The sequence below is a fragment of the Nicotiana tomentosiformis genome, chromosome 12 (genome assembly GCF_000390325.3).
Source record: "Nicotiana tomentosiformis chromosome 12, ASM39032v3, whole genome shotgun sequence".
NCBI lineage: Eukaryota > Viridiplantae > Streptophyta > Magnoliopsida > Solanales > Solanaceae > Nicotiana > Nicotiana tomentosiformis.
This window is the reverse complement of record NC_090823.1, coordinates 83,762,240-83,777,613: the sequence shown is the minus strand read 5'-3', so window position 1 is coordinate 83,777,613 and position 15,374 is coordinate 83,762,240.

Here is a 15,374-nt window from a genome sequence, read left to right as displayed (position 1 = left end):
CAGAAAAGTGAGAAGGAGAAGTTTGAGAAAGAAGAGGCAGCTAAGAAAAAGAAGAGTATGGGTCGGGTGGGTTTAATAAAAACGGGGCGGTTTTTTAATCCAATAAGGATCAGTCATGTGTCTTTTTTATGATGCGACCAAGCTATTTAAAAGTATATCAGTAAAGGGTAATTTTACTAAAAAAATGAAATAGAAAATAAATATAACTTATTTTGTTTTTATAGTAAATGGGCAAATATGGTCTTTTCTGTATTGAGAATTGTTCAAGTGTACTAGTATAATGCAACTTGAATTTTTTTTGTCGGTGGCTTTTGTCAACTTATGAAGCACAATATGTTCTTTTTACATGATTCAACTGGATCAGAAAACAATTGCATCTGGAAAACCACATTGTTTGAATATTATACTATGACAATTTGGTTTCCGTTTCCTAGATTACCTGTAAACTTAGGGGTCGTTTGGTAGAGTGTATAAGAATAGTGTTGAATATAATGTATGTCGAATGTCCAAATATACTTCTGTATTTTCGAAAATAGTAAAAGAATACTTCTGGTTATACTATTGGGTTATCTATACCTCTGCAGTCATACTTTGAGTTCAAATATACCTCTCATTTAAACAGAGGGACATGTGTCATCGTCCTGTTAGCCAATTCTAAATATCTCCTAATTAATTAAAAAGACTTAACAATTTTCTAAAGCAATTTTTTTTTGTTGTAAAAACTGATTTTATTTTTACTAAAAACTGAAAAAAACGAAAATATTTTTTTTTCCAGTTTTTATAAAAAATATTGCTTTAAAAAACCTGAAAAATATTTTCTAAAACAATATTTTTGTAAAATTGAAAAGTAATTTTCTAAAGCAATGTTTTTGTAAAAACTGGAAAAAACTAAATATTTTTTTTTACTAAAAACTGAAAAAATCGAAAATATTTTTTTTCAGCATTTAGAAAAATATTGCTTTTAAAAAAACTGAAACATAATTTCTAAAGCAATTTGTTTTTGTAAAAACTAAAAAAAAAAAAAAAAAACTGAAAAGCAATTTTCTAAAGCATTATTTTTGTAAAAACTGAAAACAAATATTTCCTTTTTTTTTTTTGCAGTTTTTAGTTAAAAAAAATTCAGTTTTTTCTAGTTTTTAATTTCTTTAGAAAATTATTTTTCAGTTTTTACAAAAATATAGTTTTAGAAAATACTTTTCAGTTTTTTTTAAAGCAGTGTTTTTGTAAAAACTGGGAAAAAAAAATATTTTTTTTTTCCAGTTTTTAGTAAAAAATAATTTAGTTTTTCTAGTTTTTACAAAACAACATTGCTTTAGAAAATTACTTTTCGGGTATGGGTAATGAGTCTTTTTAATTAATTAGGAGATATGGTCAACAAGACGATGACACGTGTCCCTCCGTTTAAACGAGGGGTATATTTGAACCCAAAGTATGACTGAAGGGGTATATATAACCCAATAGTATAACGAGGGGTATTGTTAGGCCCTTTGCCGTATAATGTATTAGTAATGCTGGCCATGCTGGCATTAGTTCTGAATATATTATTTGTGCTAGTATTTCTTATCGACTGTTTGGTTCGATTATTAAAATTACATGCATTGCATAATTTCTTTAAAAGATTATTTGTTTACAAAAATAATCTCCAATTTTTTAGGAATAATTATACTAATTTGGTCTATACAATTTGTGCAATTGCTAATCCAAGACGATGAGCAATTAGCCTCACAGGAGAAGAAGAGGAAAAATCCCACGATTATAGAGAAAAAGTACTTTAATTTTTATAAAAGGAATTGCAAGTTTTTAGTATTTTGTTTTGTTAAATATGATATTTTAATAGAAGGGATGATTAATCGAAACATTTAATATTAGAAAAAGGGGTGAAAAAAAACTAGAAAAGGAAAGTTTGTCAACCTGTATCTTATTTACATTAATAAAAAACATGTAAATAAATTTTTTAATCAGGCATAAAATTTAAAGGGGCAATTTTGTCTTTAACTAAATTTTTGTATGTATTAATAACCTTGGTATTGCTAATATCGTGGATTGCTATGTATTAGTTATACATAGGATAATACCAAATAAGGTGTGTAACTAATACTTGTATTGGTTATACATAGGTTGAAAAAGTATAGCATATAAGGTATTACTAATACGCAAAGTTAATGCATGCATTATTTTTTCTAACGCAATCTACCAAACAACCTCTTAGTTAGGGGTGTACATAGGTCGGGTTGGTTCGGGTTTGCAATTACCAAACCAAACTAATTGTGTCGGGTTATTAAATCTAAAGACCAAACCAAACCAATAAAACTCGGATTTTTCAATTTTGGATTATCTCGGGTTTTCGGGTTATTCGGGGTTTTTCCGGTAAAATTTTCGTAGCACAAAATATATCACTTGTGCTCCAAATATTTCTTTAATACTAGTAAGATACAACTATATAAGGTATTTTCCAAGAAAATAATACAAAATATGAGATGTGTCATGGCATTATCCTAAAATGTTCAATAATAAAGACAATAAAATCACGTAATATAAATATTGCTAATTAAAAAATCATAATAAGAATAAATGTAATCTAAAAGTACTAAGTCATGCTAAAATAAATAGACTAATAAGAGAATATTAATTATATGACTAAATGCTAAATAAAAAATAAAAATAGGTTATGCATTTTTATCTAAATTATTGCAAAACAAAAAATAGATATTTAATACATTATCATTCCTAGTATTGAATTGAATGTCTTTTGTTAGCTATGTATTGATCTAATTTTGGTTTGGGCTTTTGTTAGCATTATTTGAGTTACTAATATTAATGGCTATAAAATTTATTGGAACATTCAAAAGTTCTAAGTCCACCCTTAAAATAATACTTTAAAAGATAAAATTATGAAAAAGTTTAAGAAATATTTATAAATTACATCATAACAAGTATATTTGTGTATTAAATATATCTAAATTTTCTATATATGTAATATTCGGTTGGTTTGGTTTCGATTTGACTTTTTGTAGTTAAAACCAAACCAAATTAATTACGGTCGATTTTTTTCCCCAACACCAAACCAAATCAAACCGAATCATGGTCGGGTTATTTTTCTCAGTTTGACTCGGATTATCGGTTTGATTTGATTTGTCGGTTTCCTTTGTACACTCCTACTCTTAGTGATACAACACTCTTTTAGTCTCGGACAAGTTAAAGTCGACTTTATGAATCCTAACTAGGCATGCTTCTCTATTTTAAGTTTAGTAAAAATTTAGTGATGATCATGGTAAACTAAGCAACAAATAATCACGTAGTTGAAATAGCGAGTTTTCAATTTATTTGTTTAAATGTTAACACAAGAACAGAATACCTAGAAAAGCTAAAATAGTTACTAAGTTAATACAGTACATGCATCTCTCCAAAAGAACTAACTTGTACTACAACAAGATTATTGTAGAAAGGTATATTAGATTATAAAAACAAAAAAGTACGTTAAGAAAAAGCAATTATTAAGTTAGAGGAAACCTTTTGCATGAACGTGAGAAATCACTATTCGACGGTCTTAATATGAACATGAGTAAATTATTTGTAAATTATTTTTTATAGCCATTATCAGAAAGCTTAGAAACTTTGAATTCGAAAATTAAAATTTATAAATTATTTTTGATTTGAATTGGGTATTGTTGCAAATGATTATGAATATCCTTTGAAATTTATATCTCAATTTTAAGAGAATTTGGTGAAGATTCAAGGTGGTAGGTAAATTGTAGATTTTGACCGGATTTGTATATATTTTATAAAAATCTTTAGTTACTCTCTGTAAATATGAAAACTTTGACAAACTGGGTAAATAAGTTTAAAATCTCGTATATATATATATATATATATGAAAAGTTCCCCCCTTTTAGGTCGTTGTTTAGATTTCCCCCCTATTTTTAAAGTTCTACAAATATTTGTGCATAATGCTTTTTAGTTTTCTCAAAAAATATTAGACTGGGGTTTAATATTTTCAATAACTTTCTAATTTTAGATCGTGCTCTATCGTTTTCTCATAAGATTTTCAATTTCTTTAGACAATGGTCCAAGGCCCATAAGTTGAAAGAGAAATAAAAAGAAGAATTAACTCAAATAGCCGTTCACTTAATCTTTTAAATTAAAAATAGCCGGCGAAGGTATTATATGTATATAATATATGTATTATATATGTATAATTGTGTATAATCAGTATATAATTTATGTATACCGGCTAGAAAAAGTAAACATTAAATCTGACCGGCTATTTATGTAACAATCTCTAAGAATTAGAGGACCATTTACTACATAGCTGATACAAAGATTTCACCTTATTACTTGCAGATTTCCTCTCTAGGCTCAGGTGTAAATGAATTGGGCCTTTTAGCTGATACATTCGCTATATCATTTGGCCCAATCGGATTAGTACTTTGATGATGTTACACTATGTTTGGTAAGAATGGAAAGATAAGTTGCTGCAGGGAAGGGGTTCAAGGGACCTTTAGAAAGAGGGAAAAAAAGGGAGAAATCTACGCGGTATGCCTATTGGAAATATTAGTTAACACCATATGCAAATAAAATATTTATTTTATCCTGTATACCTACTTTAAAAATTTGTTTTATTATGTATACCTGCTTTATGAATTTATTTTATCATGTATACTTGTTATATTTCAAAATAGAATACTGCACATTCTAAATTAGAATATTGTAGTATGTTTGGTTTGGATATTGTATTCCAAATTAGAATATTATAATATATTTGATTTGAATATTGTATTTCAAACTAGAAAATTATGGTATATTTGATTTGGATACTGTGTTCCAAATTAGAATACTGTAGTATGTTTAATTTGAATAATGTGTTCCAAATCAGAATATTATTTACCTATAAAATGGTACAGTTAAATTTGTTACGTGGTGTATAGACAAGCGAACTGATTTGATCCAAAAATGATAAATAAACAAGATAAAAAATAAGACACAACGGTTAAAATTGAAGGAAATGACAAGCTTGACACCGAGAGCAATACCTTAGAGGACAGAAATGAGAACAATGTAAAAGAGCAAATAAAGTTATTTAATTGAGCTTGAGAATGGAATATAGCATAAGTTTTGACGAGAATTTTCGTGTCTTACAATGGTGTTAGGCCTTCTATTTATAGATATACCTAGGGAAAAAAGATCCTTGGATCAAGCCCCACTTAAACGATAATAAAGGAGCCATTGATGAACATGTAACGACAGGCCATGAATGCAAATATTCTCTACAACGGCTGCCCATTTAATGTCAGGTAATATTCTTCATTGGATGCTATCCGGTGAAAAATATTCGATCTGCTCACGTCAACCATGCTCCCTCCGGGGTCTATCCGACGTCAATTGCAGCTATTGTTCCCTGTACTGGTTGTTACTTGGTTCACTTTTTATCTTTCTTCTGTTCCACGTGTTACGTTATCATTCGATCATTCATTATAAACTAATTCTACCCTATACAGATAGTCCCCTTGCTTTCCGGTGGCATATCTTAGTGTCACCGAGAAGTTGGTAAAGATCCCTTTCTTCGCGGGAAATCTTCTGAAAATCTTCTGAAAATCTTCTGAACAGTCTTTGAGGCTTGAAAGGATGCACGTCTTCTCGCATTTAATAACCCAAATACGTGTTGCCCCACGATTCAACAATATTTTTGACGGTTCTCAAGACAATCATGAACACGATTTTTGTCGTCTATATCTTTACTTATACTCATCATTTTACCTCTTTCACTTCTAAAAGTTTCATAAGTTCATCATCTTCTTTGCACTTAACCTCCTCCTGCTTAGAAAACTTTTATCTTTTCTGACTTTCTCTAAAAAACTTTACTATCTTTTTACTACCATGGCTTCTTCTATTAAATCTTTTAGAAACTCGTCTTCTCTTCGGTAGAGTCCCGAAGAGAAAAAAAAAACAAAGAGGTTGACGTTGACGTTGATCTTCCCACGGTAAGCACCATCATACCCAAACACTTGAGCATCGCTAATGACTTCCAAAAGAAGTTTCCATCCGCGTCCCCATGGACTTGGGCCGTTAGCAGGTACCCTTCCTCTATTCGCCCTTCTAGTATTCCTGCAGCGAAGAAGGACTGCAACTGTCCAAACTTTAACATACTTGATCCGGATATGATAGAGCGGGTTACCTTTACCAAGGAAGGTTTTACCTATGTCTATACGTATCCCTTCACCTTGGGTCCGTTTTTCTTGAGCGTAAGGCTCGACCCTGTGATTTTGGAGATCTGCCACCGGTACCTGGTCTGCTTGGCACAAGTAGGCCCATCAATATGGCGAATAGTGCCTTGCCTACGCCAGTTGTGCATGGAGACTGGGAAAACCCTAATCTTGACACATATAATGAATCTCTGTTCCCCCAAACTCTTCCGTGGGGGAGTAATAAATTTCAGCAAACGTGGCCATCACGCCCTTCTCACTAACATGGATGATGACAGTGATCGTGAATAGATGGAGCGGGTCATCATCATCGCTACCGGTGATATCATACCGGCCACAACTCCATCTTTTCCTGAATCATGGAATCGTTCTCGTAAGTTTGTAATTTATTCATCTCTTTCCTTCGTAAAAAGACCATTTTCCGTCATTGTTGACCTCTTTGTTTCCGTTGTTTTAGCTACTAGTGGACACCACCACGGGTTCAAGGCCTAGACCAGTGGGTTCAGAAGATTTTGGATATTACAGTACCAGAAACTAGTCGATGGAAGGAAATGGCCCCGGAGTAAGGGTGGAAAGCCAAGAACTATGGTAAACCGAGTCCTCTTTTCCTTTTGTCTTTGTATGAACATAAATAATTTCGCTAACTCCATTTTTTGCTTGATTCGGGACTTCACATAATTCTATCACTTTCCTTGAGGTCGACATTTTAACTGACCTCGAGGAGGCCGCGAGGGTGCTACAAAGTGCCCTTGCTCGATAATGCACACAAACCTGCTTCCGGTGTGGGTGCTTCATCTCGGAGTCCCCAGCCAGAGAACAAGCAACCAAAAAGGAGGCGTTCTTCCTCGGCTGGGACTCAAAATAAGAAAATAAAAAAGGCCACGACCGAGCCGGCTATGGTCATAGTCATCAAAGATGAAGGGGAAGCTAGTGATGAAGATGTTTCCCTTCAAAGGAGAAAACGATCTTCATCAGCTCAACTAGGTGCTCAACCGGAAGAGCTTCAAACCCCGATCGAAGGTGAGATCCAAGCCCTTTGGGGTGAAATGGATATAGTAGAGGATGCCGATTCTTGCTTCCTAACCCATGTTACTATTTTTGGTACCAAGAGTTCAGACCCCGGGCCTCTTCTGCCTTTAGCCACTGAGAAACCAATAAACAACGCTGCTCCTGTTGCAGATGCTTCTCAACCTTCAACGCCAACAACTCCACTCCCCTCTACACCAGCTTCACCTTCACCGCTAGCACCCAGTGTATCTCCTCCAATGGCAACAGATGCTCGAGAGAAGAATGCCTCTCCTCCCTGGTTTCCCGACCATGGGAATGTGGGGCACAATTACTCACCCCTTTCCCTAGATCCCCGAGGGAGGATGAGTGCTACTCTTTCAGTTTCGAAGGAGTACCATCTGCTGTCCAAGCCAGTAGAGCTTGCCAACTACCTGAAGCTGCAAGCGAGAAAGATAAGAAGAAAATTTGCTCCCTTTCGGGGGTGTGTTTGTTGAATAATGCAATGCATAATGCTGCAGCGATACTGTACTTGCTTTCTTATCATTTGTTTTCTATCTTTCTGCTGTAATGAGAATTCTAACCTTGATATTCTTTGCATATGCCAAATTCCTTACTTCTGAGGGCCCACATAATTAATCCTTGATAATCAAGGACTTGCCTTCGAGCTGGATCAACTGTTGGCCGAAAGGGACCAACTTGCTGCGCGTCTCCCAGTATTGGAGGCAAAGGCTGCTGAGGCAGGCGAGCTTGAGGCCCGGTTGCAGCAAAGTGATCAAGAGGTGATGGCCCATATCCAAGAAGCCACTCAATTATATGTACAACTTCAGGATGCTAAGGCTAAGTGGGCTTAGCTTCAAGATACTGTGCTTGCTGCTACCGAGCGCGAGTCTGCCTCCGAGGAACAAGTAAATAACTTGAAGGCAGCCTTGAGCTCCAAAATCAAGAAGGCCAATGCCGAGGAGAAGAGGGCTAGTATGGAAAAGAGATTTAAGACGATCATGGAGCAAAATCGGATCCATCTATCTACAACTCGTGATCTCGATACTAGCCTTGGTGCCATGAGATCCGAGAGGGACGACCTTCAGGCCGAGGTTCACAAAATTAAGACAAAGCTTCAGTACTAAGATGATTCCATCGTATTTGAAAAGACGTATTCTATGTACCATATGAGGAGAAAAATCTTGGAAGAGGATAAAATGGGCATCATCAATATTGATGATTGCATCGCCAAGGCCCGAGAACTGGAGCTAACTGCCCGAGAATGTCTACCTACTCAACATGCTGTAACTGACTCTTCAAGCACTGGTTCCGAGTACTCGGGAACCAGGGATGCAATTGAACAAGATGATGATGAAGGTCCAGGCTCCGAACCGGCAACTGATCCGCCCTCTTCCACCTGGGGGGAGGGGACGCAGACCTTTCTCCTGGTGAGCTTAGATTCTTTCTTCATTTCTTTCGTTGTTTTCTTTTTATACCTTGTAATCATGCCAAATGTTTTACCGGGTTTGGCATTATGATAAATGTGGAAGATTTTTGCTTAAGTATTGTGCAAAATGTATTTTTTTTGCGTCGAATTAGATAAGGCTTCGGGTAATAGCTTCCTGTTCCGGGCATAAACTCTTCCCGAATCAACCCTTTACTATGAGAGTTTCATAAGAGAGGGCCCTCTTATTACAATGCTCTTGAAGAGGACATCTCCAGTTTATTTTGTCACAAACATTTGATGTTTTTGTTAACTTACAAATGATAAAATCAACTCATTGTTTGGACAAAAAATAAGATAAAAATAAAAGGACTTTATTTTATTCCTTCTATCTTTAAAAGTACATAAGCATTTATTTGCTAAAAGGAAAAAAAGAAACTGCCAATAAATGTGGCTAGCTTATACAACTTATTTCTACGTGGCTGGCCATGCACTCCTCGGTCCCGATGAGACATTATTGTTCCCGATTCTCGAAGTCCCCGATTTTCGTGGAAATCTTATTACCGTATCTTATACTATCCCCCACAGTGTTTGAATGCAAAATATGCGAATTGAAAAATTGAAAGTCCTACTTCGTTGGTTGAAACATTCGTGAACGGTTAAGTAGTCTTTGGTTATATGGCAAATTTTGCTTTCCATTAGGAATTTTTCATTAAGCCAAAGATTATTTAACCACCCCATAGTGGTTTATCGCCTTAATGCCTTGTCATTTAAAGGGTTTGTCCTTGCCGATGACCTTCTTTTGGAGTATGCTTTCCCTTGTTGCCTCGTTAAAAACCTTGCCAGAAAAACACGATTGGAACAAAAACTGGTCGAAGGGAAAAAGAGTGCAGCACATACTTTCAGTATTGGTAGGATCCATCATCATTAGTACCTTGTGAGGTTAGTTACATTCCAATTGCTAGGCAGTTTTACTCCATCTTGATTTTCTAATTCGTATGATCCCTTACCAGTGACAACTGAAACCCGGTAGGGACCCCATGTTGGACCTAGCTTCCCAGCATTGATTTCCCGAGTGCTCCGAGTCACCTTTCTCAAAACCAAATCTCCTACTTTTAAGTAGCGGAGATTGGCCCTACGATTATAGTATATTTCCATTCTTAGCTTTTGATCCACCATCCTTACGTGTGCTAAGTTCCTGCATTCATCGAGAAGATCTAGTCAAACCAGCAACGCGTCATTGTTTGCTTTCTCGTTTGCTCAGGAAAATGTAAGGTTGGTTCCTCTACTATTACCGGTATCAGATCTTCCGCGACATATACGGGAGAGAAATGTGTCTCTCCTGTGCTTGATGGCATCTATCTCACTACTAGGCAAGCCGAAAATCTCAATAAACCACCATATCTTTTAAATTTAAAAACATAATAATTATATTCAGCGGAAGAAACTCACAATTTCAAATGTAACACTCCCAAAACCCGGTGTCACTGAGTACATGAGCATCTAAATTGAATACAAAGTCTAACTGATAAAATAACTATCTGAAAATATAGAACAATACAATAATTAAACAGGAAGGGAATCAACTAAAGCAGCTACCTTGATAGTCCCAAACAGAATTAACTTCGAAATCTAGCAGCCACCATATCCGGGAGCACCTGGATATGCACACGAGGTACAGAGTGTAGTATGAGTACAACTAAATTAATAAGTAACAAGACTAACCTCTGGGCTGAAAGCAATGGTGATCTCCGTAGGTACAGTCCAGTATAAATAATGGTACAAAAATATAGGCATGCTTTCAAGTTTAACAATTAAACTCAGTACAAGTGAAATAGATCAATACTGCATGATATGAGGTATATGACGTCTCAGTAGAAAGACCTCATGTAAATACTGGTCATAAATTATTCGGTCACTCGGTACTTTTTATGGCCAATCCAGCCCAGGGGTGTTCCAACCCGTATATAAATACACATCGACTGACAGTCAGTCACTCAGTACCGTATAAGGCCAATCCAACCCTGGGGTAATTTATCCCCAAATGTAAATGATACGGACAAGATCCATGTCCAGGTAAATTCATTACAATATAAATAAGTAAGGCAAGTCCATGCCCTGGGAAATCCATCCCGAATATGTATAATCATCTATGCTCACTGGGTGTGTATACAGACTCCGGAGGGGATCCTTCAGCCCAAGCATAATATAAAACCGATATGGCCTACTGCAGGCGGGCAGTCCCGATCCGTATAGTAAATAAGCCTATAAGGCATGTTGCAGGCGGGAAGCCCCGATCCATATAATAATAAAGCCAACAATGCCTGCTGCAGGCGGGCATCCACGATCCATATAATAATAAAGCCAACAAGGCCTGCTGCAGGCGGGCAACCCCGATCCATATAATAATAAAGCCAACAAGGCCTGCTGCAGGCGGGCAACCCCGATCCATATAATAATAAAGCCAACAAGGCATGCTGCAGGCGGGCAACCCTGATCCATATAATAAATATCCTCACAATGGATGAGCACGACTGAGTATGAAATGTATATTTTAAAATAATTAATTTAACAGCAACACGACCCTATGGGTCCCAAAATATCGGTACGTAGCCTAAACATGATCTTCAATAAGAGCCCCAGCTCAATTTCTCTAACACGTGGGAAATGTTCAGATAATAACATGATTCTTTAATTTATACAACTTCACAGAATTTATTCAAGTCACAATTTCAATGGTGCACGTCCACACGCTCGTCAACTATCGTGTGCGTCACCTCCAAACAATTTATATAACATCAATTCGAGGATTCAGACCCTCAGAACTAAGTTTCGAAGTGTTACTTACCTCAACAAGACGAACCCAACGTCGAGCAAGCTAATCAATACTCAAGAAATTCCATTCCGTACGTATCCACCTCTGAATGCCTTCTTGTCTCCTCAATTCAATACCAACGATCCGAAACTGAAATTCACCCCTTAATGATACTACAACGATCTACTATACTAAGCAACTTCAATCTATAATATCAACATCCAATGGGACTAAAATTAGTAACCAATTCCATAGTTTAGGCCATTTAGACAATTTACCAAACACCTAGTGGGCATACATTTATACATTTCTTAACCATAGAATTAGTTCTTCCAACTACCATTATTTATCAACAATTCATCCCACCATCATTCTTTAACAACTTATAATCCTAACATCACATGTGTGACCAACCATTCTCACCCAACCAACAAAAATCCATCAAATAATCACTTTTCAATTTCTACAATGGGTATTCATTTAAATTGAGAATTTATGGCTTCCAATCACTATACCATGAGTTCCAATACTTGATTCACACTCATATTTGCATAACAAAACCATACATAATACTCTCACACCCAAGAATCATACTTCTTATGACCTACTTTTAATCCAAATCCCGAAATTAAAAACTAGGGTATAGAACCTTACCTCTTTGATGAAGATCTTGTGATTAGCTTCCTTGATTCTTGAATATTGGTGCAAGATTGGATTATTAGAATGTTAGGTTTACTCCTTCTCTCTCTAAAATGTTCTTACATCTCTCTAAAATATTAGATTTTAGCTCAAAAATGATTTAACCCCTCTTCCTACCTGGCCTTGGGGGTATTAAATGAGCTCCTACATGCGCATCCACACACCTGGGCAAGTGGCCGCGCATCCGGCCTGCGCACCTGAGGCAGAAAGTCTCAAATATACGCGGCCGCGCATCTGGGCGCGCATATGACATAGGTATGGTAAAATGGCTATAACGTTTTATATACATATCCAAATAATGAACGGTTTGATACGTTGGAAACTATACTCAAAGGGCTTTAATGTGATAGGTTATACACCATATAACTCTTTATATCTTGAGAGTTATTCTTATTTGAAGTTAGATCTTGTACAAACTCACTAGAAACTTTATCCAATCTTATAATTTTCAACTTGACTTAGCCTTAGGGCTCTTTTTAGACCCTAAACCATTATTAATGTACCCCATACATATATTATCATGATCAATTGATATCATTCAAATTACTAGTCTTGTTCATACCCGAATTGATATAATTAGCACCCGCCAACCTTCTTAATGGTCGTAAAATACGTAGAAATTTTACGGGGTGTTACAACAGCACACCAAGTAACTTTTCGGGCCATTTGCCTTTAGTAGCTTCTAACCTCTTTTTGAGGTTTTGGATAATCGTCTTATTAGTTGACTCCACCTGTCCATTAGCGCTCGGATGATATGGTGAGGATGTAATTCTCTTGATCTTCAGATCTTCCAAAAATTTCGTGATTTTTTAGCCTATGAACTGTGGCCCGTTATCGTAGGCGATCTCCTTCGGTATCCCGAATTGGCAGATTATATGTTCCCATAGGAAACCGACTACCTTGCGCTCACCTATCTTTTGGTATGGACATGCTTCAACCTATTTAGTGAAGTAATGGATTAAATTTTAAAGGAATATTACCTTTTTGGGACCCGGTGGCAGCGGACTAACTATATCCATCCCCCATTTAATGAATGGCCACGAGGACAATACCGAATAAAGAGTTCCGCCAGTTAGTGTACCAACTGTGCATAGTGCTGGCATTTGTCGCATTTCTGAATGAATGTCCTTGCGTATTGTTCCATCCGAGGCCAATAGCATCCTGCCCTAACCAACTTTAGTACCAACGAATTTGCACCGGAATGGTTCCCACAAATTCCTTCATGGACCTCTCTCATCAGGTAGTCCACCTCCGAAGCTCCTAAACATCGGGCCAATGGGCCTTGGTACGGTCTCCTATATAATTTCCCGTCTATAACGCAGTTACGAGCCGCTTTGGTGCGTAATGCCCGGGACACCTTTAGGTCTTCAGGCAATTTGCCATGCCGAAGATATTTGACGAACTCATTCCTCTAGTCCCAAACTAGGCTTGTTAAATTGACTTCACAATAGCCATCCACATCCAATACTGAATGTAAAAGTTAAACGATAGTACCTGCGTTAGATCGTTTCATCTCCGTAGAAAACCCTAAATTAGCTAATGCATCTACTTCCACGTTCTCTTCTCTCGGAATGTGTGTGATCGACCACTCCCTGAATCATGTAAGCAATACCTGAACTTTACTCACATACTGTTGCATGCATTCCTTATTTGTGTCTAAAATCCCGTAAATTTGGTTTACTACCAGCTGCAAATCATATTTGATCTCTATGACCTCGGAGCCAAGTCCCTCGGCCAGCTCGAGTTCTGTAACCAAAGCCTCATACTCGGCTTCATTGTTAGTTAATGGAACAGTCTTAATGACCTGCCTCAGGGTTTCCTCCGAGGGCATGCTTAGAACCACCCCGAGTCCGGACTCTTTTACATTGGAAGCTCCATCCGTAAACAAGGTCCAAACTTCTAATGTCATTTCCTACACCAGCACTCCCTCTTTAGCAGCTACGGGCATTAACTCGGGATTGAAATCAGCCATAATATTGGCCAAAACCTATGACTTGATTGCAGTCCTGTGTTTGTACACAATGTCGAATTCACTAATTTCGACGGCCAATTTTGCCAACCGGCCCGAGAACTCAAGCTTGTGAAGAACATTCCGCAAGGGGAAGGTTTTCACAATGGCTATCGAGTGGCACTGAAAATAAGGCCTAGGCTTTCAAGAGGCGACTATGAGCGATAAGACCAGCTTTTCGAGGTACGGATAGCGAGTCTCTGCTCCTGGCAATAATTTACTAACACAAAAGACAGGAAATTGCGTACCTTCGTCCTCTCAGACTAAGACGACAATTACTGCTACTTCCAAGACCGCGAGATATATCAGCAATTGCTCACCTTCCCCGATTTTGATAGTAGTAGGGGGCTTGATAGGTAGCGTTTCAAGTCTTTTAAGGCATGCTGACATTCCAGAGTCATTCAAAATCGTTCTTCTTCTTCTTCAGCAGTGAGAAGAAGTGATGACATTTTTCTGAATATCGACAGATGAACCTGTTTAAAGCGTCTAATATTTCGGTTAACCTATATACTTTTTTTACACTAGGTAGCTTGTCCTGGATGTCTTCAATGGCATTGATTTTATCAGAATTTACCTCGATCCCTCTCTATGAGACCAAGAACCCCAAGAACTTACCGGAGCCAACCTCGAATGCATATTTTTTTGGGTTAAGCTTCATGTTATGCTTCCTCAAGTTGTGGGTCTGATCACCTGCATTTAAAGACTTGACTAACATGTCATCGATGTATACTTCCATTAGTTTGCCTATTTGCTTCTCGAACATCTTGTTCATGAGCCTCTGATAAGTGGCTTTGGAGTTTTTAAGCCTAAATGCTGTCACATTATAACAATATGTGCCAAAGTTCGTTATGAACAAATTTTTTTCCTGATCATTTGGGTTCATCTTGATTTGATTGTACCAAGAGTAGGCATCTAGAAAACTCATTAACTTGTCCCCGGTCGTAGCGCCAATCATTTGATCAATGTTTGGCAATTGAAATGAGTCTTTAGGGTGCGCCATATTTAAGTTCTTATAATCTATGCACATTCTAAACTTGTTATTCTTCTTAGGAACTATAACTACATTAGCTAACCATTCTAGATACATTAACCCCCAGATTTAGCTTGTGCACGACCACCTCTAGTGTGATACCTGTCATATCCGAGTATGACCACGCAAAACAATCAACGTTAGCTTTAAGGAAGTCAATAAATTCTTACCTGAGTTTTGGATTGAGCCCT